The sequence below is a fragment of the Scyliorhinus torazame genome, chromosome 7 (assembly GCF_047496885.1).
Source record: "Scyliorhinus torazame isolate Kashiwa2021f chromosome 7, sScyTor2.1, whole genome shotgun sequence".
In the NCBI taxonomy this organism is placed as follows: domain Eukaryota; kingdom Metazoa; phylum Chordata; class Chondrichthyes; order Carcharhiniformes; family Scyliorhinidae; genus Scyliorhinus; species Scyliorhinus torazame.
Genome location: NC_092713.1, coordinates 296,379,145 through 296,407,028, shown reverse-complemented (window position 1 = coordinate 296,407,028; position 27,884 = coordinate 296,379,145).

Sequence of the window (27,884 nt, the reverse complement as noted above, 5' to 3'; positions counted from 1 at the left end):
ACTTTGCACATTGGCTAGCTTGCTTTGAAGCATACATCGGATCTGCAACAGACCCAATCCCAGAAGCACAGAAGCTCCAGATTCTGTACACGCGGCTGAGCTCTGATGTCTTTCCCCTCATCCAGGACGCGTCTACCTACGCAGAGGCCATGGCGCTACTGAAGGAGAACTACGCTCAGCAGACCAACAAGATCTACGCCAGACACCTCCTGTCCATGCGGCACCAACTTCCCGGTGAGTCTGTGGAAGATTTCTGGCTGGCCCTTGTGAGAGACTGTGATTGCCAGGCCGTTTCGGCCGCTGAACATTCTAACCTGCTAATGAGAGAAGCGTTCATTACGGGCATAGGGTCGGCCTACATCCGCCAGCACCTCTTGGAAGGGGCTACGCTTGACCTCGCGGCGACCAAGAAACTAGCACTCTCACTCACAGTCGCCTCACGCAACATACAGGCGTATGCCCCCGACCGCACGGCCCACCCCTCCTGGGCATCGTGGACCCTGCCAGCGGCCACCCCATCGTGGACCCCATCAGCGACCGCCCCCAGCCAACCCCACGCCTGCGCCGCGCGGCAGCCAACCAACCCCGGGGGACCAAGTGCTACTTCTGCGGACAGACAAAACACCCCCGGCCGCGATCTGCAAGGCCTGCGGCAAGAAAGGACATTTTGCTGCAGTGTGCCAGGCCCGCACAATCGCCACTATTGTCCCTGCACCCCCCGCGTACGGCCAGTGGGCGCCGCCATCTTCCTCGCCTCAGACCATGAGCAGCCCGTGGGCACTGCCATCTTACTCCCCTCATAACACGTGCAGCCCGTCTTGCTTGCCTCACAACCAATGGACGGAGCCATCTTGCCTGCCTTAGGACACGTGCGGCCCATGAGCGCCGCCATCTTGCCTGCCTTAGGACACGTGCGGCCCGTGAGCGCCGCCATCTTCCCCGCCTCAGGACCCCTGCCCGTCGGGCACCTCATTGGGCCGCTCATCGCCTGCAACCGCTGACAGCCAGCCGCGTCTCGCCCCTGTCACGATCGACCAGTCCCGACCGCACAACCTCGCGACCGGGTTGACAAAGATGAAGGTCTACGGGCATGAGATATCCTGCCTTCTGGACTCCGGGAACACTGAGAGCTTCATCCACCCCGATACGTAAGGCGCTGCTCCCTCGCGGTACACCCCATTAACCAAAGAATCTCCCTGGCCTCCGGATCCCACTCCGTGGAGATCCGGGGGTACTGCATCGCCACCCTCACCATCCAGGGCGTAGAGTTCAGCGGCTTCCGACTCTACGTCCTCCCCAACCTCTGCGATGCCTTGCTACTCGGCCTGGACTTCCAGTGCAACCTCCAGAGCCTAACCTTGAAATTTGGCGGGCTCCTACCACCCCTTCCTGTATACGGCCTCACAACCCTTAAGGTCGACCCGCCTTCTCTGTTTGCAAACCTCACCCCGGATTGCAAACCCGTCACCACCAGGAGCAGACGGTACAGTGCCCAGAACAGGACCTTCATCAGGTCTGAGATCCAGCAGCTGCTGCGGGAAGGTATCTTCGAGGCCAGCAACAGCCCCTGGAGAGCCCAAGTGATAATGGTGAAAACAGGGGAGAAAAACAGGATGGTCGTTGACTACAGTGAAACTATCAATCGGTACACGCTCAACGCGTACCCCCTCCCATGCATATCTGATATGGTCAATCAGATTGCACAGTACCGGGTCTTCTCAACCGTAGACCTGAAATCTGCCTACCACCAGCTCCCCATTCGCAAGGCGGACCGCCCGTACACCGCTTTTGAAGCAGACGGCCGCCTTTACCGTTTCCTTAGGGTTCCCTTCAGCGTCACTAACGGGATCCCGGTCTTCCAATGGAACATGGACCGAATGGTTGACCGGTACGGACTGCAGGCCACTTTCCCGTACCTGGATAACGTCACCATATGCGGCCACGACCAGCAGGATCACAACACTAACCTTTCCAAATTTCTCCACACCGCCAAACTCCTCAACCTAACCTACAACAAGGTGAAGTGTGTGTTCAGCATGAACCGATTAGCCATCCTCGGCTATGTGGTTCAGAACGGAGTTCTAGGGCCCGACCCCGATCGCATGCGCCCGCTCATGGATCTCCCCCTTCCCCACTGCCCCAAGGCCCTCAAAAGATGCCTGGGGTTCTTTTCGTACTACGCCCAGTGGGTCCCTAACTATGCGGACAAGGCCCACCCACTCATCCACTCCACCGGTTTCCCACTGACGGCCGAGGCTCACCAGGCCTACAACCGTATTAAGGCCGACATCGCCAAGGCCACGATGCACGCGGTCGACAAGATGCTCCCCTTCCAAGTCAAGAACGATGCATCAGACATCGCTCTGGCCGCCACCCTCAACCAGGCAGGCAGGCCCGTGGCATTCTTTTCCCGCACCCTCCATGCCTCCTCCGTCGAAAAGGAGGCCCAAGCTATCGTTGAAGCTGTGCGGCACTGGAGGCATTACCTGGCCGGCAGGAGATTCACTCTCCTCACTGACCAACGGTCGGTTGCCTTCATGTTTAAGAATACGCAGCGGGGCAAGATCAAAAATGATAAGATTTTGCGGTGGAGGATCAAGCTCTCCACCTTTAATTACGAGATTTTGTATCGCCCCGGTAAGCTTAACGAGCCCCCCGATGCCCTGTCCCGAGGTACATGTGCCAGCGCACAAGTGGACCGACTCCGGACCCTGCATAACGATCTCTGTCACCCAGGGGTCATCCGCTTTTATCATTTCATTAAGACCCGCAATCTGCCCTACTCCATCGAGGAAGTCAGGGCTGTCACCAGAGACTGCCAGGTCTGCGCGGAGTGTAAACCGCACTTCTACTGGCCAGACCGTGTGCACCTGGTGAAGGCCTCCCGCCCCTTTGAACGCCTCAGCGTGGACTTCAAAGGGCCCCTCCCCTCCACCGACCGCAGGACGTATTTTCTCAATGTGGTCGACGAATATTCCAGATTCCCCTTCGCCTTCCCTTGCCCCGATATGACGTCTGCCACCGTCATCAAAGCCGTCAACACCATCTTCGCGCTGTTCAGTTTCCCTGCCTACGTCCACAGCGACCGGGGTTCCTCATTTATGAGCGATGAGCTGCGCCAGTACCTGCTCACCAGGGGCATTGCCTCGAGCAGGACGACCAGCTACAACCCCCGGTGAAACGACCAGGTGGAGCAGGAGAATGGGACGATCTGGAAGGCACTTCACTCCATTCGGTCGCTCCTGTGCACGGCGACTAACGAAACCCCCCATGAACGTCTCTTTGCCGTCCCCAGGAAGTCCACCTCCATTATTTTGCTCCCAACGTGGCTGGCAGCTCCAGGACACGTTCTCCTCCGCAAGCACGTGCGGCTCCGCAAGGCGGACCCTACATAGCGTACCCCGACGGCCGCCAAGACACAGTCTCCCTCAGGGACCTGGCACCAGCTGGGTGCCCCCCCCCTCTGCCCCGGCGCCACCCTCCCTTCCCCCAGCGCACCCCGCCACACCCCCCGCTCCAGGACAATCCGTCCTCCCCTTGGTCCCACCCGGGGATGAAGAGGATGTCGACACGCTCCCGGAGTCACCGACGACCGAACCGACGCCTGACTCACCACCAGCACTGCGGCACTCTCAACGACGGATCAAGGCGCCCGACCATCTAAATTTGTAACTTTCTCTGAAATTTTAATGACAACCTGTATGTAAATAGTTTTCCACCACCCCCGCTGGACTCATTTTTAACAGGGGGTGAATGTGGTAGTCACCACTGTTGTATTATATTGTATATACTGCACTGCATACGAGGGTATTACGGTAAGGCCCCTGTAATACAGGTACTGGGGTAGATCCCTGCCTGCTGGCTCCGCCCAGTCGGCGGAGTATAAATGTGTGGGCTCTCCGAACTGCAGCCATTTTGGCAGCAGCTGTAGGAGGCCACACATCTCTGTGTAATAAAGCCTCGATTACTCTCGTCTCGTCGTAATTGATAGTGCATCACAGGTTTTCCATTCGGAGTTCGGTAGTAGGGCCTGGGGAGAGGGAGGGGTTGTGGGATTGGTGGACAAGAGGGTGAGGTCTCACATGGAGAAGGTGCATACTGATGTGGAGCCTGGTCCCCGAGAAATCATTTTTGGGGTGTCAGATCAGCTTTGAGTTGCATGCGGGTGCGAGGCAGATGTTTTAGCCTTCGCCTTGCTGATCGCTCGTAGGTGGGTCCTGTTGGAGTGGAGGTCAGCCTCTTGTCTCTGCCTCTAGGTTTGGCAGGAGTTTGTGACCCTAGAGAAAGTGACATTTGAGCTAAGGTGGGGGGGGGGGTTCAAAGTAGGGGTTCTACAATTCTTGGGTGTCATGATATTCAGATAAACATCATGGTTTAAACATACATACACACTGATGGACAGATCAATGGACCAATCAATACACACACAACATCACAGCCAATCACAGGCAAGAGCATACACACTATAAAACGGGGAACACGACACTTCCCGCTCATTCCAGCAGGAGACAGCTCAGGGCACAGAGTTCACAGCAAGCCACTCAGACATTCATGTGCTGAGCGCTTCTCCAAGATAGTGTTCGGGCTAGGTCCACAGGTTAGAGGGTAATGAATGAACCACAGTAACCAGTTTACAGATGTTGTTATTGTTAGTAATAAAACTGAGTTGGACCATCCGCAAACGTGTTGGTTCGTCTATGCAGCAGAGCACCCAACATGACATTGGGGTTTGTTTATTATGCACTTTCGGGAGTTGGTTGCCGTTGAATGTTGAGGGGGGGAAGCGGGAGGGTGGATTTGGGGGGGCCTGTTTTCTTTTTTGTATTGATGGGGTTGTTTTGTTTCGGTTTCTCTTCTGTATGGCAAAAATGATGAAAAAATGGCAAATAAAAATATTTTTTAAATAATCAGAGCCAAGTCATTCAAGAAAGAAGTTGGGGGGAAAAAAAAGAAAGAAGTTGGGAAAATACAAGCAAAGCATTTTTGCAGGCGTCCATTTCAGAAAGCTTCCATGACCATTGTAGAATCAGACTTCCATTTTAAAATAAGGAACACTGCATAAACATTGCAGTCTAATTAGGCCGAAAAAGATTGATATTGTGTCTACTGAAGCACACACTAAGAGCATTTTGAGTTCAGAGGTGCCCATCCAAACTTTCTATCTTATGTTTAGAGAAGGGGTTTTGTAAGGTTAGGTCCTGTCTGTTAACCAACAATAGCTGCTGGGCAATAGGCAATGTACATTGTTGATTGGAAACATTAATGGGTGTGTTTTTGAAGTATGTAAATTTGAACTTGGAAAATGGATGTTAGAATATTTTCAGCACAAAATGAGGCACATTCAAGTGGTCGATATTTCGTGTTTTACATTTTACATTATAGATACTGGTGTGGATTCATTTCATCTGAAGTTTCCTTGTGCAACTGTGCTAAATACAGAGCATCTTTTAAACAAAAGGTAACCGATCAGCTTTAAAGGATTGCAAGTTATGGTTGCAAAAATCTTTCTGGTAATCAAATTAACCTTTTTGGAAATGGTTTTAATTGCATTACGGGTCTAAAAATTGCCATTACATAATGGAGTTTAAACTTAACTCTCCTTATAAATTAGAGTGAATGTTTACAAAGCACAGATCTTCACCATGTGCTGAGTGTATAGACTGGTTAGGATAGGCATAGGTCTTTAGTTTAATCTAACAACATGTTAACCCACAGTGAAAGTATGTTCAACAGTTTCTAGCTTAATAAAATAGTGTTCTATTTTAAGTGTTGGTAGCCTATATGTGTTCCACGGATCCAAAGCACCCAACACATCATGGGACCAGTAGTTGAGGGATATTAGAACTTCTTAGACCTACCTGCAAGTGATCTGCCTTCCACCAGCATACAGCCATCCTGCAAAATGGACAGCGTCCGCCCGCCGCCGCCGCTCCGCATCACCGGTAACCTAGGGGCCAACTGGAAGATATTCAAACAACGCTTCCAGCTCTACCCTGAAGCCACAGACCGGGAAGCTGCCTCAAATGAGGCAGACCGGATCCAAGCAATCGAGCAACTCCAGGGCCTCAACCTGGATGAGGGTGGCCATTTCACGCGCTTTTCGTGGACTCACGCGCTTGTGCGCACCGAACGAGGGGACGGCGACGTCGACGAACGTACTGCGCAGGCGCGCACCACGTACGACCGCACCGCACATGCGCGGTGGTGCAGCAAAGGTACTGACGCTACAACGTGCGGCAACTGTGGCTCCGCCCACTTAAAGTGGCAATGTCCTGCCAAATCGACGACGATGCCTGCGATGTGACAAACTTGGCCACTATGCTGCTTTATGCAGATCAGCTCAGCCTGCCAACTCTCGTCGCTCCAGCCAGCCTCGCAGGAATGTCCAGGCCATTCAACCCACGGTCACCGAGCCCGATTTGGACCTGCTACCCGATATTGACACCGAGGACCCGAAGGTGCCTTTTCGAGTCGGTATCATTACAAAAAACAGGGTGCCCCCAAAGCAAAGAATCCAGCCTCTATCGGTATACAGCATTGATCCGGACAATGAGTGGTGTGCCACCCTTACAGTCAACCGGTCCCAAATACGATTCTGCCTGGACACCGGTGCCTCCGCGGTCTGACCTCCAAAGCCTTCATATCAAACCAGCCATCTTGCCATCAGCCTGCCAGCTATTAGATTATAATGGCAATGCCATTGCTGCCAGCGGCTCATGCCAACTTGAAATGACGCACAGGTCACGCAAAGCCATCCTTCCCTTTGAAATCATGGGCTCCTCAAAAGCCTCCCTGCTTGGCGCGCCGGCATGCAAGCTGTTGAACCTAGTTCAGAGAGTTCACTCTCTCTCTCCTGCTGACGCGTCTGCCTTTCAGGACACTGACTTCAGGGCGCAGCTCAACGCCATTATCAACCAGTGCCGCAACGTTTTCGAGGGCATGGGCACGCTCCCGTACACCTACAAGATTTTATTAAAACCGAATGCCACGCCTGTGGTGCACACCTCGCAGGGTCCCAGCACCCCTTAAGGTCCGCCTCAAGCAGCAGCTGCAGGACCTCCAGAACTAAGGAGTGATTTCCAAAGTCACGGAACCGACCGACTGGGTCAGTTCCATGGTATGTGTAAAAAAGCCTTCCGGCGAATTGAGAATTTGCATTGATCCCAAGGATCTAAATCGCAATATTATGAGAGAGCACTATCCAATTACCAAGTGCGAATAGCTCACATGTGAGATGGCTCGCGCCAAGCTCTTTACCAAACTCGCGCCTCAAAAGGATTCTGGCAAATCCAGCTCGATAAATCCAGCAGGAAACTCTGCCCCTTTGGAAGATATTGTTACAACAGGATGCCGTTTGGGATCATCTCTGCATCAGAAGTGTTCCATAGAATGATGGAACAAATGATGAAAGATATTGAAGGTGTTCGCATCTATGTCGATGACATAATCATCTGGTCCACCACCCTGCAGGAGCATGTTAATCGCCTCCAGCGCGAATTCAGACGTATACCTGAGCATGGCCTCTGCCTCAACAGGGCCAAATGCTCTTTTGGTCAGACAGAATAAGTGCCTCGGGGACCACATCTCCCAATTGGCTGTGCAGCTGGATGCGGACAAGGTAGCTGCCATCACAGCTATGAAAACACCAGAGGACAAGAAGGCGGTCCTCCGATTTCTGGGCATGGTCAATTTTTGAAGGAAATTTATCCCTAACCTCGCCTCTCATACCACGGCTCTCAGGAACCTGATCAGGAAGACGACAGACTTCCAATGGCTCCCTGCCCACGAGCGTGAATGGCGGGAACTCAAGGCAAAACTGACCACAGCCCCGGTCTTAGCCTTCTTTGATCCAGCAAAGGAGACCAGAATTTCGACCGATGCCATTCAATCCGGCATTGGGGCAGTGCTCCTGCAACACGATGAGGCCTCATCATGGGCCCCCGTTGCATATGCATCGTGTACGATGACCCCCACAGAGCAGCGCTACGCGCAGATAGAAAAGGAGTGTCTGGGCCTTCTGACCAGTGTTGTTAAATTTCACGATTATGTCGACGGACTTCCTCAATTCACCGTCGAGACCGACCATCGCCCGCTGGTCAATATAATACAGAAAGACTTGAACAATATGACGCCTCGCCTCCAGTGTATTCTTCTCAAGCTCCGGCAATACGACTTCCAGTTGGTATACACCCCAGGCAAGGACCTCATCATTGCTGACGCTCTCTCCAGGGCAGTCAACACTCCATGTGACCCAGCGGGATTTGTCTGCCAGGTTGACGCCCATGTGGAATTTGTGGCCTCCAATCTACCTGCCTCGGATGAACGCCTCGTCCAAATTCGCCGCGAATCGGCGGCTGACCCCTTGCTACAGCGTGTCATGCGCCACCTAACGGACGGGTGGCTCAAGGGCCAATGCCCTCAATTCTATAATGTCAGAGATGATCTGGCGGTAGTAGATGGGGTTCTTCTAAAACTGGACCGCATTGTCATCCCGCATAGCATGCGCCAGCTTGTCCTGGAACAACTACACGAGGACTACCTTGGCGTGGAAAAGTGCCGCCGACGGGCCCGATAGGCAGTGTAATGGCCCGGCAGTAATAAGGACATAGCCAACACAGTGCTCAACTCCCCACTTGTCAGCGCTTCCAGCCGGCCCAACCACGTGAGACCCTGCAGTCCCATGCGTTGGTGACGTCACCATGGACCAAGGCGGGCATCGACCTGTTCCACGCGCTGGGTAGGGACTAGGTCCTGATCGTGGATTACTTTTTGCATTACCCGGAGGTGATACGGTTGCACGACCTCACCTCGTCTGTAGTCATTCGTGCATGTAAAGAAACCTTTGCTCGACACAGCATCCCGCTCACGGTGATGTCGGACAATGGCCCCTGCTTCGCCAGCCAAGAATGCTCCAACTTTGCCAGGTGGTACAATTTTGCCCATGTGACGTCCAGTCCCCTGTACCCCCAATCCAACGGCAAAGCGGAGAAGGGAGTACATATCGTCAAACGGCTCCTCCGCAAGGCTGCCGATGCTGGGTCTGATTTCTACCTTGCCTTGCTGGCCTATCGCTCCGCCCCACTATCCACTGGCCTGTCGCCAGCCCAATTACTCATGAGTCACATCCTGAGGACAACGGTGCAGTCCATCCATGTCCCAGACCTCGACCACGTTCCAGTCCTTCGCCGGATGCAGCTGTCTCGTGCACAGCACAAGGCGGCTCATGACTCCCGTGCAGCTGATCTCCCTGCTCTGGCTCCAGATGATAACGTCCGCGTCCATCTTCCGGATGGGGGCCGGTCTGCAACCGCTGTTGTCCTTCGGCAGGTGGCCCCCCGCTCGTTCCTGGTTCATCTACCGGATGGCTCTATTCTGCGCTGCAATCGACGCGCTCTTCGTCTCGTTCCATGCTCACCCCATGATTCCCCCACTGTCGCCTCGCCCTCCTGCTGACCCTGCCATGGACTATGCAGAGCTCCCTGTCACTCCGCCTCCCCCGACTTTGACGCAGTCCAGCCCGCTCCTGAACGGACGGCTCTCGACCCACCCTTGAGGCGGTCAATCAGAATTCGTCACCCACCTCAGAGACTAAATTTATGAACTTTTCGAATTTATGGACTCTGAATTGTTTCGTTGCTTTGTTTGATCGTTTCCCTGGTTTGTATATAGTGTTGATCTTGTTACTCTTGTTGCATCTGCTTCTCTGCACCAGGCACCTTCCCCTGTAAATAGCTTAGTTCTCATGTACATAGTCCTGTAAATATGTCTTCGCACCCCACACGTAGTTCAGAACATTATCACCACACATTATTTATTGCCACACACATACATTTTTTTATAAAAGGGGGGATGTCATAATATACACCAGTATGCCATGGTGCAGACACACACACTGATGGACACACAGCAAGACCAATCAACACACACAACACCGCAGCCAATCACCAGTTAGAGCACACTCCCTATAAAGACAGAGGGCATCAGTTTTCCCGCTCATTCGTGATGCAGCCTCTCAAACGGACAGAGCTTACAACTTACAGCACAGATCTTCACCGTGTGCTGAGTGCATAGACTGGTTAGGATAGGCATAGGTCTTTAGTTTAATCTAACATCGTGTTAACCCACAGTGAAAGTATGTTCAACAGTTTCTAGCTTAATAAAATAGTGTTGTTCTATTTTAAGTGTTGGTGGCCTGTATGTGTTCCACGGATCCAAAGCACCCAACACATCACTGCATGCAGCTCAAACAGATCATTTGGCACATGAAAAGAAAAAAATGTAATAGGGCAACACAAGGTAGACAATCTAAATACGTAGACACGGCATCGGGTGAAGCATACAGGAGTGTAGCATTAATCAGGTCAGTCCATAAGAGGGTCATTTAGGAGTCTGGTAACAACGGGGAAGAAGCTGTTTTTGAATCTGTTCGTGTGTGTTCTCAGACTTTTGTATCTCCTGCCCAATGGAAGAAGTTGGAAGAGTGAGTAAGCCGGGTGGGAGGGGTCTTTGATTATGCTGCCCGCTTTCCCAAGGCAGCGGAAGGTGTGGATGGAGTCAATGGATGGGAGGCGGGTTTGTGTGATGGACTGGGCGGTGTTCACGACTCTCTGAAGTTTCTTGAGGTCTTGGGCCAAGCAGTTGCCAAACCAGGCTGTGATGCAGCCCGATAGGATGATTTCTATGGTGCATCTGTAAAAGTTGTCAAGCGTTTGGCAGTCTCACGCCAAACCGCAATTCTCCATTGCCTCGACAGTGGCATCAATGCGTTCCAGTATACACATACAGTAAACGCCATTGGCATATCATTAGCTTGCCTGACCCAATATTCTCCGGGGCCCCCGCGATTCTCGATCTCCGATGGGCTGGATGCCCAACGGCACGCGGTTCACAACCGGCATTGTGGCTAAGGAGGGACAGAAAGGAGGTAGGACACGGAGAGAAGGGACTGGGGCAGTGCCCAGGCCATTGCCGAGGCCTGCAAGGCAGCCATCTTGCTGTGCACCACACCGACCACCCACTTTGGCCCCTGGTTCTGCAGAGTGACACCAGCCATATAGGTGCCCCCACTGCCCTACCCCCGCACGCCACCCTCCACTCTACCCCCACAACACCTGCCACCATTCGCCAGCAAGCCAATGCCCACTGTAACCCCATGAGGGCGATAGGCGGGGGCCGCGGGGTGTACCGCTGGCAAGGGCAGTGCCAGCTGATGATACCCCTAGCAGCAGGAATGGGCAGCAGGGCCATTGTCCCCATGGTGCCAGGCACCAACGGGGTCATGTGTGTGGGGATGTTGGGAGGGGGGGGGGACTTACAGGGGCAGAGCCCGCAGTGCCAACTGGGGCCACCATATAGCCTGGTGGACCTCGTCGGACACGTGGATTCGCACCATGCTAACATGTTGGCCTTTCACCCACTGCAAACAATGGATAATGGAATTCAAACAGCAATGGTGGCGTTGCTGCTAGTCGTCACAGCCCTTGGGGGATGCATTGCGGATGTATGAGCTTCCTCCTCCAGCTCATGACCTGGCAGATATAGAATCAGAGCATTTTCAGTGCAGATGGATGCCATTTGGCCCATCGAGTCTGCACCGGCCCTTGGAAAGAGCACCCTACTCTGCAGCAGCAGAGCCAGCCCCAGAGGAATAGGAGGCAGCCACTGGGAAAGGAGAGCCGGCCGCCTAGGAGGAGGAGGAGGGGCAATGGAGGCACCACATGAGGTCTTGCGTGTTCTGGCAGCGCCTGTCATTCGAGGCCCTGCCCGACCGGGCATGCCGTCGAAGACTCTGGCTGAGCAGAGGGACTGGGGGCAGGGGCGGCATGGAGGCACAGTGGTTAGCACTGCTGCCTCACAGCTCTAGGGACCCGCATTGAATTCTGGCTTCGGGTGACTGTGTATGTGGAGTTTGCACTTTCTCCCCGTGTGTGCGTGAGTTTCCCCCATGTTCACCGGTTTCATCCCACAGTCCAAAGATGTGCAGGTTAGGTGGATTGGCCACGGTAAATTGCCCCTTATGTCCAATAGGTTAGGTAGGGTTACTGGGTTATGGGGATCGGATGGAGGCGTGGGCTTAAATAGTGTGCTCTTTCCAAGGGCTGGTGCAGACTCGATGGGCCAAATGGCCTCCATCTGCACTGAAAATTCTCTGATTCTATATCTGCCAGATTATGGCCCACCTGGCACCACGGGGGAATGGGGGAGGAGACCCGCTCCCGGTGGCCGTCAAGGTGACGGTTGCCATAAACTATTCCACCATGGACTCCTTCCAGGCGTCGAGTGGGGACGTGTCTGGAATCTCACTGAGCTCGGTGCAAAGGTGCATCCGCATTGTCACGGAGGCCCTATATGCCCAGTCGGCACAATGCATCCATTTCAATGTGGACCGAACCCACCAGGTACCCGGGTCCCAAGATTTGCCACGATCGATGGATGTCCCGGGTCCCCAGGGGTGATCGATGGGATGCGTCTCCCCCTAGGAGCAACAGCAAATGACTGGCTGCTCTAGACAACCTGAAAGGGGTTGCACTTGATGAACGGACAGCTGATATGTGATCATGAGCTGCGCATCAGGCACGTCTGTGCCCGATACCTGGGCAGTGTGCACGACGCCTTCATCCTGGCGCACTCGATGATTCCTGACATGTTCGAGACGCCCATGGCTGGGGGGTTGGCTCCTGGGTGACAGCGGTTATCCACTGCGGTCATGGCAGATGATGTCTATTCAGAGGCCACAGACCGATGTGGAGACCCGCTACTACGATGCCCAAGCAGCAACCAGTGGCATGAACGAGCAGTGCTTCAGCCTCCTGAAGATGCAGTTCAGGTGCCTGGACCACTCTGGTGGGGCCCTCCAGTATGACACTGAGAGGGTCGCCCGCATCGTGGTGGCCTGCTGCGCCCTCCACAACATCGCACAGCAAAGGAGAGGGGCCATGTGCAGGAGGAGGAAGATGAAAGCCAGGCCTGGTCCAATGAGGAAGATGCGGGTGAGGGCGAGTGTGGGCAGGCACGGGAGGCCACACATATACGCCACAGTCAACGCGCACGGGACGTTCTGATCGCCTCCAGGTTCAGGTTCACCAACTAGGTGGGGCCTGGCCAGGGGCACGGACCTGGCATCAAATCCTCACAGCACCCCCCAGCAATCCCCTCGCCTGTAACCCCTTCCGAGATACATACCTGTCGCGCTACATTGTGTGGGCCATGGGTTGGCAGTAGCACCGGGTTTGGTCTGAGATGGAGGATGATGACAGCCTGCTCTGTGATGAGTTCTGGTGCTCCACATCATATGACAATGTTTGACTCCTGCCCATGGTAGTACTCCACCTGGGTGATCCCTGCATGCAAGCCGATCATTCCATCACACAGTCCCATCCGATCCCTGGGGTGAGGGTGGTGGGGACCTTCGGGAGGGGAGAGTGGGGAGCATTCACCCGCCGTCCTCCCCACACTGTGCCCCCTCTCTGGCCAGCCCAGACCATCCCACCCCTCACATCCATCTGACAAAGCACCAAGGCAGGTTGCAACAGTGTTAACAAGGTGTTTAATGTGCACAAGTATTTCAGATTTGTGCCCTAGACCCTATAACTAAATTGTGCCCTGCACCCATGCCAACTTAACTGGTGTCTAACTTTCTGGCCTTACATGGCCTAACGCTAAGTCTAGGTAGGTCCCCAGATGATACATCAGGAGTGGAGGAGGCCTGATGCCATTCCCACCCAGTGACCTGGGTCCCCGTTGACGGCCATCTTCTGGGGCGACTAGGCCTGGATGCTGCTCGGGTGTGCCAGGTGGCGTGGTGCTGCCCTGTTCTGCTTGCTGCCCATGTGATGCGCCAGGGACAAGAAGTGGGTGAGTCCGAGGTGCTGGAGTGTCCCGGCACCTCCCCTGCGGGAGTCACCGGCATGAGCCCCATTGCCTCCTCCTCCCTCGGGGTGCCCAATGGTTCCAGGCTACTCCATGAAATGCGGTTGCGAGCGGGGCCACCCGTGAGGCTCCCCTGCCACCTCGCGCTGCCAGTCCTGTAGGCCAGCTCTGGTCTCGGCCAGGGTCTGCATTCTCGCAGTCATGGAGGACAGGAAGTGGACCATCGCCGTCTGGGACTGCGCCACATCACCCATTGACTATGCCACCACCGTCTGGGTCTGTGCCACTTCAGCCAGTGACTGCTCAATGTCCCTCTGGGACTGGGCCACCTCCCTCTATGCCTGTGCCACGTCAGCCAGCGCCTGACAATGCTGCCGACATTGTCAGCCATGGCCCATTGTGACTGGGCCACGCTCAGAAGCCCCACTGCAATTTCCAGGTGGCTCTGGTACATGCTGTCTGTGATTGGCAACCCTGCCCTGTGCCTCGGCCAGCACCAGCACAGAATGCCCCAGGCCTTGGACATGCTGATCCATAGCTAAAACCGTTGCCTCCAGTGCCTCCACCGCGGACACCGCCCATACAGTGTTGGCCTGGGTGGCATGCATGGTCAGCATGACCTCTTTCTCTTGCATGCAGTTGGACTCCTACTGGTGGTGTGGGGGTGGAGGTTAGGGTGGTGTGGGGGTGAGGGTGGGGGTGAGGGTGATATGGGGTTGGTGATGGGGGGGGTGACACCGTGACATGGGGAACCGCAAATCACCGGGGTCTCACTTCCTCGCCCTCGGCCGATCTCCACCCCGGCGACCTCCATTTCCTCTTGGCCGCCGACCACGTCCAGTGCCCTCTGCTCAGCCATAGTGAGAGGCCGTAGGTCCGGTGGCCCCCCTCCAGTCTTCACTCGCTCCCAGGGGTTATGGACGGCCTTCTCCTGGAGGTGTGGGAAACAGAAAATGACAGTGTTAGATAGTCCGACGCATGCAGCCCAGGGGGTGGGTAACTGGTGATCTCGGTGCCAGAGCACCCGGGCACGGTGGACAGTATGGGTGCCGGCATGTGGTGCAGGGTGGGGGTTCAGCTGTCCTCTGTATGGGGGGGTTACACTTACCGGTGTGTGGGACAGCACCAAGATTCTTCACATATATCAAGTCATCCACCTCAAATGTTGTATCGGTTTTCTTCGAGTCGTGATGTTCCTTCTGTGCGTTCTGTTTCGCCTCCATCCTCCCCACCAAATTCGGAAATATAAGATCCAACCATGTCCTAATGCATTTATCTGCCCATTAATAATTTGGGGGTGTAGCATCTGTGGTGACATGAGGTGCAGTGCGATAGGTGAGTAGGAACCGGACCAGGCGGAGTTGTAAAGAGGCTGATGCCTGTTTCTTCATGGTGGCTTTGAATATTTGGATGACTCGCTCAGCTAATCCATTTGAAGCAGGGTGGTAGGGAGCCGTGCGAATATACTGAATGCCATTTGTCCTCATAAAATGTCATAATTCTTCACTAGTAAAAACAGTCCATTATCTGAAAACTCGGGCAACCTGTGGGGGGCAAATGTCTGTCACAATTTTTATCGCATTGCTGGTAAGCTTGTGGGCTTCATTTTGTGTATTGCCAACTACTTGGAGAGACTATCTACAATAAGCAAGAACATGGAGTCCATAAATGGGCCCACAAATCCGTGTTTGTGTGGGTTTCTCCCCCACAACCCAAAAGATGAGCAGGGTAGGTGGCTTGGCCAGGCTAAATTGCCCCTTAATTGGAAAAAAATGAATTGGGTACAAAATTGACATGCCATCGCACCCAAGTCCGACCTGGCCACACTGTCGTGGACAGCAATTGTTGCTATATTTGATACTGGTAACATAGTTTAACCAGATTCTCTATGTCGATATCCATCCTGGGCCGCCATACGTAACTGCATGCGAGTATCTTCGTCTTTGTCATCCCAGGATGGGCACAGAGTATTTCCTGTAATAATAGCTTCCTAGCGGGGGTTGGAACGGCCACCTTTGCTCTCCATAATAATGTGCATTCTTCACAACTTAACTGGTCTTTTCTGTGCTCTGGGCAACACTGTAGCATTGTGGTTAGCACTGTGGCTTCGCAGTGTCAGGGTCCCAGGTTCGATTCCCTGCTGGGTCAGTGTCTGTGTGGAGTCTGCACGGTCTCCCGGTGTCTGCGTGGGTTTTCTCCGGGTGCTTCGGTTTCCTCCCACGTCCAAAGATGTGCAGGTTAGGTGGATTGGCCATGCTAAATTGCCCTTAGTGTCCAAAAAGGTTAGGAGGGGTTATTGGATTAGGGGGATTGGGTGGAAGTGAGGGCTTAAGTGTGTCAGTGCAGACTCGATGGGCCAAATGGCCTCCTTCTGCACTGTATGTTCTATGTTCTATGTTCTATGTTCTATGTTCTTATCTGAACGTGCCATAGCTGCTCAGACCTGTTAACACAATTCCAGTTGTGAAGGACCATGTGCTTGACTCGCGATAACAAAGGGTCCTTTTGGGTCAAATATCGACCTGCCACACTGACACTGGCAATGTATCGAGAAAGTGCAAAAGCAAGAACCATCCTCTGTGGTACTGGAGGCGGTATACTATGAGGAAGGGAAAGCCGGTTCAAAGCATCGGCACTTGAAGTGTGGGTGCCCGGTTTATGATGAAATATGTACTCATAGGCTGCTAACAATTGAGCCTAGTGTAGGACTCTAGATGAAGCTATAGGGGGAATAGCCTTATCTTCCCTAAATAAACCCTGTTGCATTATGTACTCTGGGATAACACAGGCTGCAACTCGATGCAGCTTTGACCAAAAGATACTCCAGACTTTGAATGAAGTTCAATGTGATTTATTGAACCATTAGCACAGTTCTCCATGAGTTCGACTCTCCTGCTAATCTTGCTATAGTAACTCAGTCTAACTTACCAATCTGCTCTAAGCCACGTGGTGGGTGTGATGCTTCTGATCTGCCCCTGTCCTACTCTCTAAGTGTCGCCTGTGGAAAGAGACAGAGCATGTGTGCCCTGTTCTTATATATGGGTTGTGTAATGCCCCCTTGTGGTAGTCTCACCTCTGGGTGTCTTGACTGCCCATTGGTCGTGTCCTATTCTATGTGTTCATTAGCTGTATGTCTGCATGTCATGATGTCTCTGGTGCTCCCTCTAGTGTTTACTTAGTTGTAGTGTATTTACATTAACCCCTTGTGTATTTACAGTGATGCATATCACCACATCCCCCTTTTTTCGTGTTACATATTTTCTGCACAGTGTTAAAGAAAAATTGAACAAAAACAGGTAAATAAGTGATGACATGTACAAGTTATGATGACTGTGATGACAATACAAGATCAAAGAATAGTTATGATGACATTGAGGATTATACAATACCAAATAATAGTTATGAGTCCAAAGTTCATGAATTTATACGGTCGAGTGGCTTTCTTGCGCTGTTATGGAAGTGTCGATGTTGATGTTGTCATTCCCTTGTGAATGCCGTCAGTGTCCTGGTGTGTACGTAACCAAGAAGTCATCAGTAGGTGTTCAAATGGTCAAATCACTTCATTGTCTGAGGTGGACTCTTTTTTTTAATGCTTGTGGTAGCAATTCTTGATGACATCTTTCCTGAAAGCTGGTTTGCTTGTCCGTAGTGTAGCAAACGTGGATTGGTAAGATGCATTGACATGCCATGGTATGTTTGCACTCTCGCCATTGTTCTGAGCTGAGCAGTAACATTGTCCTTCATGGGCAGAGTTGTACCATGCCGTACCAGTTGTTGTTCTATTGTTGTTGTCATTGTTGTTATTGGCGTGCTTGTTGTTGTGTTTGTTGCCTCTGGTACACTTCTTGTTGTTATCTTTGTTGTTATTTTTGTAGGTTTTGTTGTCGTGTTTGTTGCGCTCAATGACCACACCGAGTGGAGAATTCGAGTCCTTCACAAAGTTACTTGTGTCAGTGTCCTTTGTGACATCTGCTGTTTCATTGAGCGTGCCATCTCTGATTCCCCATAAAAATTGCCGTTTGCTTCTGTTGCAAGCCTACCTTTGCCTCGTGGTGAGTATAGGTGCCAGTTTTACCGATTTCTGTTGTGTTCACCTCGCAGTAGTTTTCAAACTTGTCCAGGACTGTCTGGAAGTCTCTCTTGTCCTGCCCTTTGGAGTACTTGAAGGAGTTGAAGATTTCTGTTGCACTTTCACCCGCAATGGTGAGTAGAAGATCTATCTTCTTAGTATCGGCCACGCCATCTAGGTCGGATGCTACCATGTAAATGTCAAATCTCTTCCTGAACGCACGCCAGTTGGCACTGAGATTGCCGTGGTACCTGAGCTGTTGAGGAACCGGAATCTCGATCATCTTGCCTGGGTGCTATTGCTGGTAGTCACGGATCTTGCTGAGTTGAACTATATAGATTCAACAGACACTACTAGTACCATGTTGCATTATGTACTCTGGGATAACACAGGCTGCAACTCGATGCAGCTTTGACCAAAAGATACTCCAGACTTTGAAGTAAGTTCAATGTGATTTATTGAACCATTAGCACAGTTCTGTATGAGTTTGACTCTCCTGCTAACCTTGCTATAGTAATTCAGTCTAACTAACCAGTCTGCTCTAAGCCACGTGGTGGGTGTGCTGCTTCTGGTCTGTCCCTGTCCTACTCTCTAAGTGTCGCCTGTGGAAAGAGACAGAGTATGTGTGCCCTGTCCTTATTTATGGATTGTGTAATGCCCCCTTGTGGTAGTCTCACCTCTGGGTGTCGTGACTGCCCATTGGTCGTGTCCTATTCTATATGTTCATTAGCTGTATGTCTGCATGTCATGAGGACTCTGGTGCTCCCTCTAGTGTTTACTTAGTTGTAGTGTATTTACATTAACCCTTTGTATATTTACAGTGATGCAAACCCGGATGTGGAGATGCCGGCATTGGACTGGGGTGAGCATAGTAAGAAGTCTTACAACACCAGGTTAAAGTTCAACAGGTTTGGTTCGAGTCACTAGCTTTCGGAGCAGTGCTCCTTCCTCAAGTGAATGACTGAGGAAGGAGCACTGGTCCGAAAGCTAGTGATTTGAAACAAACCTGTTGGACTTTAACCTGGTGTTGTAAGACTTCTTACTAAATAAACCCAACAGTGGTTTGTGGCTGGTAACGGCTATGAAATGCCATCCATAGACATGTTGATGGAACCTTTTGATTCCAAATATTAAGGTTAGTGTTCCCTTTCCAATTTGAGAGTAAGCTTGTTCAGCACAGGTCAAAGTCCTCAAGACAATGGCAATAGGCCTTTCTGCACCATCTTCCATCTTATAGACTAAAATCGCTCCTATTCCGTGAAGGGAATGGGTTGCAGGTAAGGATGATCCCCTTTGATGGGTCAAAATGGGCCAAGAGACTGGTTGACTGTAAAGCTAGTTTAACCTGTTCAAACTCTTCTTTATGATGCTCTTTCCAATACCCCCTCTAGTGCTGCTTTGGTAGCATGTGTAAGGGTGCCAAAATGAGGGAAAGTTTAGGAATGAATCTGCTGTAAATCTTCACCATTCCTAAACAGGATTTCAACGCTGATATATTTTTGGAGGCCAGTGCTTGCTTAATTACTTTTATCTTTTCCTCCATAAGGTGCAGCCCTTTGGCATCTACCCTGAATCCTAGTACGTCACTTCATGAGTCTGGAACGTACATTTTTCTCTTTTCTACCTTACTCCAGACTTCATAAATTTTTAGAAAACTTCTTCGAGATTTACAAAGTGTTCCTCTTCGGACGATCCTGTAATCAGTGCATCATTTAGATAGACAATCACCGTGGTTAGTTCCTGTCGTAAACTTTCCATCGTGTGCTGGAATATCATTCAGGCAGATGAGACTCCAAAGCATAACCAGATATAATCCTTCACTGGTGTTCATGGTAACAAATTCCCTGGAAGTTTCCTCTAACTCTAATTATTGGTATGCTTAATTGATTTCAAGTTTGGCGTACATTAAGCCCCCTGCTAATTTAATGTATAAATAGTTAATTCTTGGTCTTGGGTACCGGTCCAATTTGACTGCCTGATTCACAGTTAGTTTGTAGTCCCCGTATATTCTACTGGTTCTATCTGATTTTACCACTGGCACAATTGGAGCTGCCCACTCTGAAACTGTACAATTCTTCTAGTTGCTTGGGTTCAGGTTCAACTTTGTCGTGTAGGTCATAGGGGATGGGTCAGGTTCTGAAAAGCCTGGGCATGGCCTTCGGACCCATGTAAATCTTTGATTTTAAGCTTTTTATCTTGCCTAATTCGTCTTGGAAAACTTCCTGATTTTTTAAAGACATCATGCATCTCTTTCATTAATTTGGAAGACTTCTCACCAATTTAATTTAACTTGGTAAAGCCAATCCCAACCCATCAGACTTGGTCCTTGCTCTCCCCATCCCCCACCACACAACCGCCATTACGAATAAGGGTAGTTGAGCTGACAGGTGCCAGTAGCTCACGGGCATTTTGGTTGTTTCCAAGATCTTAAAGCTTCCTCAGTATACGTGGCTAGCCTGGACGACATGCTTCTTAACTTCAGGGACTGGGCCTCACCTTGCAGATAACATTCACCGGCAGCTGTAGGGAGGCCCCCGTGTCCACCTCCATTCTATGAGGCTGACCATTTACTATCGACACAATCATAATTGGAGGTGTCTTTCCACTTTTATGTTGCTTAAACTGTATATTTAAGATTTGTTTTCAGCGTTAATCTCAACACTGTATATTGGAGTCTGAATTTATTTTTGATGGCACCCTATGGATTCTGATGAGTTTTGTCTTTCCTTCTAATGCAGACATGACATGTAGCTTCCCTGAACTTACAACTCTCCATTGATCTCCCTCATGCCAGTAGGATTCTTCATAGCTTCTGGTTACGGACCAAATTCCCTACATCTCTGAGCCTCTTTGCTGATTGCTTTCTGTGCCGTCGTCTCTGGTGCCACAACTGCTAGTGGCTTCCTGCCAAACCTGATGAACCTCGCCTGATTGCACGCTCTGAAACACCATCGCCCCCCCCCTCCCCCCCCCACCACCCTTCAGCACTTTCCATAGCCTGGGTGAACTCTATTGCCTTCTGTACTGCCTTCTTTACTGCCTCTGCTGACAATTATATTTGTATGGCCGTGTTGTTAACACCACAGACCAGCCTGTCTCTGATCATATCATTGAATGCAAATCAAAATTCCATTGTTCAACCAATTTGTTTAGGCGTGCCACAAATTTTGCAATTGTCTTCCCTGGGCCATTGGCATTGAAATAAATTTGTATCGCTGCATTATTATCGAGGGCTTCAGGTGATAGAGTCCTTTGACTAACTCCACCAGCTCCTCAAAGATTTTGGAGTCGGGGTCATCTAGAGAAGTCAGACACCTGGGGTGAATTCTGCACCTCTCCGTTCCCACAGCTGGCCAATGATATTTCCCAACGCATGGACGGGGGTGCACTGCTAGCAGATTGGAGAATCCCGCCAGCAGAGAATTCACGCCTAATCAGGTTGCCAGTGGAGCCCTGCAGGCTGTTATTAGGTCTACTCATTGCTTCTCTTCATCCCCCTTATTTCATTGGCCTTGGAAAAAAGACAAAGGCTTTAGACAAATAGCAGCCATTGCTCCACGTTAAGGTCGAATGGTTCACGTTTGCAAAAAAGGGGCATTCTGACACTCACAGATTGCTGAACAGGTTTGCTTCAAACGAAAGGCTTTCACATGAGAACTGCCCTCCTGATTTCTGTAGCAATAAGAAGGCACTCTGGTTGATCCTCACTATTGTAATATCCTGACAGAAGGGCGACCACAAAAAAGATCAACAAATAAATAGTTTATTACAGTAAGAAACTATATACAGAGAGTGAGATAAAAGTAACCATGTACCAAGACTCCAAATAGAAGCACCTTACCACAGCACTGATTTCTTATTTTGGTTGAGCAAGTCTGAGACTTGCCATTGCAATGAATTCCTTCCCTACCCCAAAGGGTTTGATAAGTAAATTAGAATAAAAGAAGATTTACTGGTAAGGAAGGTAAGAGGTTAATTTAGAAGCAGAGCAGAATGTGTGAACATTGGCAGAGTTTGAGCAGAGACAACAGTCTATGATCGTGGTCACTGTCTGAGCCCATCTTAAAAGTGTCCCCAGGATATGTGAGAATGGAAAAGCAGACTGACTGGTAAAGTAGTTTGAAATTCTCCTTGGAATACAATCTACATCCTTGCATGGCGAGATAACCGAAGTTCAATGTCCCCTTTAGATCATGCAAATGTGAGGACCCTTAGAACTGATTCTTATATTCTTAGGACTATTCTTAGAATATAATTATTCATAAATCAATCTGGACTGTATGAAAAGTGAAAGCTCCAGGTCCTAAAATATCCAACATAAATGCCAAGCTTACAGTCCAGAAAAATCTTTTATTTCATCAGGGGAAATGGCTGGTGTTACCGCCACCACTAGTGGGCATCAGAGGATGAGGAAAGATTTGCAGTTGATCACTTTAATAAAGGCGAGGGGAATCAGAATAGTAAACAAAAGAAGACATTTATTTATTTATAAGAGCGTATTATTTACAAGGCCCAGTTGAACCTCACTGGGTCCTCTCTGTGTGTCGGTTGGTTCCTATCTGGCTGACCTTTTATACAACCTCTTTATCAGCCCTGCAGTTAGCGGGGGAGCTCACACTTGAAAACAATTGACCTGGCCCCATGTGTCTCGTGCCGGCTATTACACCCTCCCCCACAAAATCCGAAGACCCCCTTAGAGAATTATGAGGACGATGAAGACGAGAAGTAGATGAAGAAGTAGAAGTTAAAAACACTGATGACGAGGAAGGAATAGAAGAAACCGGTGCCATCCCGGCCGGTGGCAGATGGCGCAGTTGCTTTGGCTTTGGCACATCATTGCCTGGTGGTTTGACCGGATCAGCTGGCATATACCGAGCCGGAAAATGACCCTGGCGACTGGAGCATCTGAGCAGAGAACCCTCCGAAGGTGGTCAAACGATGACATCTCAGTCAGAGACCACAGCGGTCTGTGTCTCCATATCGAACTAAGCCAATCAGACATCAGGCATTTAGATTTATTGTCACGTGTACCAAGTTACAGTGAAAAGTATTGTTCTGCGTGAAATCCAGGCAGATCATTCCATACATGAAAAAACATAGGACATACGATAAATACACAATGTAAATACATCGACATTGGGTGAAGCATATGGAATATCGTGCTACAACAATAGAGAAGATGCGTAGAGTGATTAATTCAGCCCATGAGAGGGTCATTCAGGGGTCAGGTAACAGTGGGGAAGAAGCTGTTTTTGAATATGTTAGTGCGTGTTCTCAGACGTTGGATCTTCTGCCCGATGGAAAATGTTGGAAGAGAGAATAACCCTAGTGGGAGGGATCTTTGATTATGCTGCCCAGTATGCCAAGGCAGTGGGAGGTGTAGACAGAGTCAATGGATGGGAGGCGGGTTTGCTTGATGGACCTGGCTGTGTACACGACTCTCTGTAGTTTCTTTCGGTGTCACAAGAAAAAGATGATGGAGGCGGATGCACAGGATGCAAAATCGGAGCAACGGGCAGGACAAAGGTGGAGTTCCGCCGAGGAGACTACCGAGTGGCGGATCGCCAGGCACGGAGGTGATCGAGGTGACTTTTCATGAGCTGACCTTGAACACGGACCAGGTATGATACTGGACCGGTTTGACGAACGACAACCCTGGAAGCCAGCGAGACCTTCACCAAAGTTATGGGTCTTGTCAGGTGTTAAGCATCGTAGACGATAAGACCTAGTCAGGCAACATCCTTGTAAATCTTGTGTGCGATGTACTTATGCGCCAATGTTGGGGAGCAACAAACCCAACCGAGTCCGGAGTTGGCGACCCATCAGCATTTCGGCCGGGGTCACTCCATTCACAGCATGAGATGTAGTTCTATGTGAGAACAAAAAATGTGCCAGCCTGGTATCCATCAAAGCTGTGATTTGTTTCTTCAGACCCTGCTTTAGTGTCTCTATGGTGTACTCCTCCAGTCCATTTGATGCCCGGTGATAAGGAACAATGCGAACATGTCGAATGCCATTTTCTTTCGCGAATGTAGCAAACTCCTCACTAGTAAACGAGGCCCCTTTGTCGGTAACGAGCCCGTACCAGAGAATGCCTGACCAGGGACATTGGTACCTTCACCTCCCTGGGAACCACTCCTTAGCCAATGTCCTGGCAAAAGCGGCTGGAATGTCCTTCCCACTTGCACTCTCTCATACTCTTCGCCCAGCTCAGAATCCGCTCTTTGTCCTGGTACCTGTGGAGCCTCATGATTATCGCCAACATGTCAGTCCCTATCTGGGCCGGCCTTTATACACGATTCCTACGAGCCCCAGCTGGGAGGGCCTAAGCCCACTAGCCGGGAAGGTCGTAGTCCACGAACCCCACAGGAGTTCAATCAAATATCCTCATGGGGTTATTACAAATGTGATGATGGTGCTATTTTACCTGAAGGTGAACAGTACCTGAAGTAAGGGGTTAATTTATGATGTCAGCTAACGTTAGGGCTAAGTGATCAGCAGTTTAGTGGGAACGGCTTCAGGGAGCAGGATGTGAACAACTTATGTCACTGAATGGGTAGAGTGTGGGAGTAGAACTATGAAATTATGTCTGATCAGGATTTGGACAGGGAGGAATATTTGGTATGTTTAACTTAATGGTAATGGAAGGGTCACGGTGCTGAGGCAGCTGAGCAAAGAATCAAAATCATAGTGACAGTGAAGTCCTTACACTTGTCTCTCCCTGGTGAGAATGTTTGCACTCCCACCTGCAATTTAAACAAAATAAAAGTGTTGATACATTCGTAGGAATTGGGTAAGATTGAAGCTTTAAGCGTGAACAGGGGAATTGTAGCCTTTTGAACTTTGAAGATGTCGACTGAATGGCCAACAGATGTGTCTGACTATGGGTGTGAATGGTCTAGCATATTGCATGCTGTGCTAATTGATTTATTGTGAAAATGAGCAAGGCAAAGCAAAAGGAGCAAATGGTCGGGATGATTTAACTCTTTAAAACCTGAGAATTGTTCAAAGCAAGATTCATAGTTGAAAGTGCTAACTTGTGTTTATAGGTTTGCTTTACACAAACACTAATTTCACACCAGGAATGGTCATCTATATATAAGCTCAGTTTATTTGAAACTGCATTATAGCGTGGTTCATCTGACAGATCTGCTTTGTGGATTCAGCAAGGTCACTGCCGCTCACCAGGACACCACAATTCCCACACCCACCTCACTCGCTGCTGGCCACATGCTGCTTCATAGCCTGGTTGCTTGCTTGTTTGCATATTCCATTAATGTGATATCACAACATGTACACTTTGTAGTTCAACTTATGTGTGTGTGTGATTGAATACCTTTAACATTGTGTGAACGTCAATACTGTACTATTGTATGAAACTAACTTGTCGTCATTTGTCCACCGTATATGGGTGAAGACACACTGTGGTTTTGGCACAAATCTCCTTAAAGGTTGTGAGAGTTCCCACCTCAACCACTCTTTCAGGCAGCTTGTTCCAGATTTTAACCACCCTCTGGATGAAAATGTTTTTCCTTACATCTCCTCTGAACGTCCTGCCCATTACCTTAAATCTATGCCCCCTGGTTATTGACTCCTCCGCTCAGGGGGAAAAGTACCTTCCTGTCCACCCTATTTATGTCCCTCATAATTTTATACACCTCAATCAGACCCCACCTCAGCCTCCTCTGCTCCAGCGAAAACAACCCCAGCCTATCTTGACAGCTGAAACGATCCAGCCCAGGCAGCATCCTGGTGAAAATCCTCTGCAATCACTTCCTTTTAGAATGTTCCCCCTAGTGCTGGAATCTAGATCTAGGGACACAGTTTCAGAATAAGGGAACTACCATTTAATACAGAGAAGAGGAATAATTTCTTCTCTCAGAGGGTCATGAATCTTTTAAACTCTTTACCCCAGAAAGCAGTGGAGGGTGGGTCGCTAAATATATTCAAGGCTGAGATAGATAGATTTTTGATCCACAAGGAGATTCAAGGATTATTTGGAGGCACAGTGGGGCAGGAAGAAAAATGGACTTGGGGCCACAATCAGTTCTGCCATGATCTTATTAAACAGTGGAGCAGGTTGGAGAAGCCAAAGAGTCTCCTCTTTTCCAATTTCTCATGTCCCTATACCCAGTCGTTTTAAATTTTACACCATTGGGCACACTCCCGATTGGGTGTAATGGAAAGGGATGGTAGAAGGGGCGACAAATTGAGATACAGTCATGTCAGGTGTAGAATTTGAGAGACACATGGCTCCACAGAAATGATTATTAAAGGTTTTTAAAATTCATCTTGCATATGTTGACAAGTGGAGTGACCACTGAAGAATTTTGAATCTCTTCTCAAAGTTCAAAGTAACTTCTACCAAGTTATCTAGCAGAGACATCAAGCCACTTATTTATAGATGAATCATAGAATCCATACAGTGCAAAGCCGATCGGGTCTGCATCAACCCTCTGAAAGAGCACCCTACCTAGGCCCAATCCCCACAACTGCTGGACACTTTTGGGAAATTTAGCATAGCCAATCCACCTAACCTGCACATATTTGGACTGTGGGAGGCAATCGAACTACATTGAAAGGTTGAACCAGTTTGTGCCCTTCTCCCACCCTGGTTATGCCTCTACCAAAACAAAATTGTGTAAATCCTAGTTATCTCCTTTTCACATTCTTAAGGCAGGAAACCCACGCAGACACGGGAAGAACATGATAACTCCACACAGACAGTAACCCGACGTCAAAATCGAACCCAGCTCCCTGGTGCTGTGAGACATCAGTGCTAGCCACTGTGCCAGCCTGGAAAGAGGAGGTTTTAGACTGCTGACTATAAAATGACCAGATCCAATATTGGCCCCTGAAATCAGTTTTAGTTGCATCTGTTTTGCGCCTGGTAAACAGACTCAACAAGATTCAATTTGTATTCTAATGTTTCTGGTCATAGTAGGTAGAACAGAAAGGGCACAACGGAAAGTTCCTTATAAAATTATAGCTGATAGTCAAAATAATTTAGTTTTCTGTTCAAGAGAGATTGCAACTGTGCCTTAAGAATGTGAAAAGGGAGGTACAAGGATTTGCACAAGTTTGTTTTGGTAGAGGCATCACGAGGGTGGGAAATGAGCAGAAACTGGTTCAACCTTTCAATGAAGTTGGATTAAGTTAAACGGTAGCAGCAATTGACTAGAAATAGTTAAATTTGATTTGAATTATGAACAAGGAATTGTAGATGGAAAAAGTTAAAGAATAAGAAACATTCTGTACATTTAATAAACATACTTTATTTTAAAAATGACCATAAATAGTATAAATATATCCAATTGACATAAATATATCAGGTTTTACATAAATGATTTTTTAATTTAACAATTCATGATTTCATTAATTTAACAATTCACGATTTAAGTTATTCTTCTTTAAAAATGTAAATAAATATCATTCATAGATAGTTTAGTTTATCATGGTTAATATGCAATAAATATGTCATTTATAAAAACATTTCAAATATAAGTTATTGTTTTAAAAATGTTGTCTCTTCTATAATGTTGCAATCCATACAGAGTATAGCAATAACTCAAACATAGTTTGAAATTTTCCCTTTCTCATCATTCCCACACATTCTTTTAACTGAAAGTTAAAAATCGAGCCCGCCGTGAAGGTTACCAATGAGGCGAAAAACAACGTACGAGATGATGAATTAAAAAATGCGAATTTATTGCCACCAAGCTTGGCTTTTGAAACCGTGAAGATTTTTTAAAAATGAAAGTCTTCCACGGTTCTGAGGTCTTGGAAAGGTTGTTTAAGCAAAATAAACTTTCGAACAGGGCAGGCACAAGCTGCATGAATGTATCCTTGGGGGTTTGAGAGGAACCGGAGGAGCGTTTCGAAAAGCACCAACCCCATTTTAAATGCTAATGAGATGGAAAGATGCTGGGGATATTAGAATAGATTG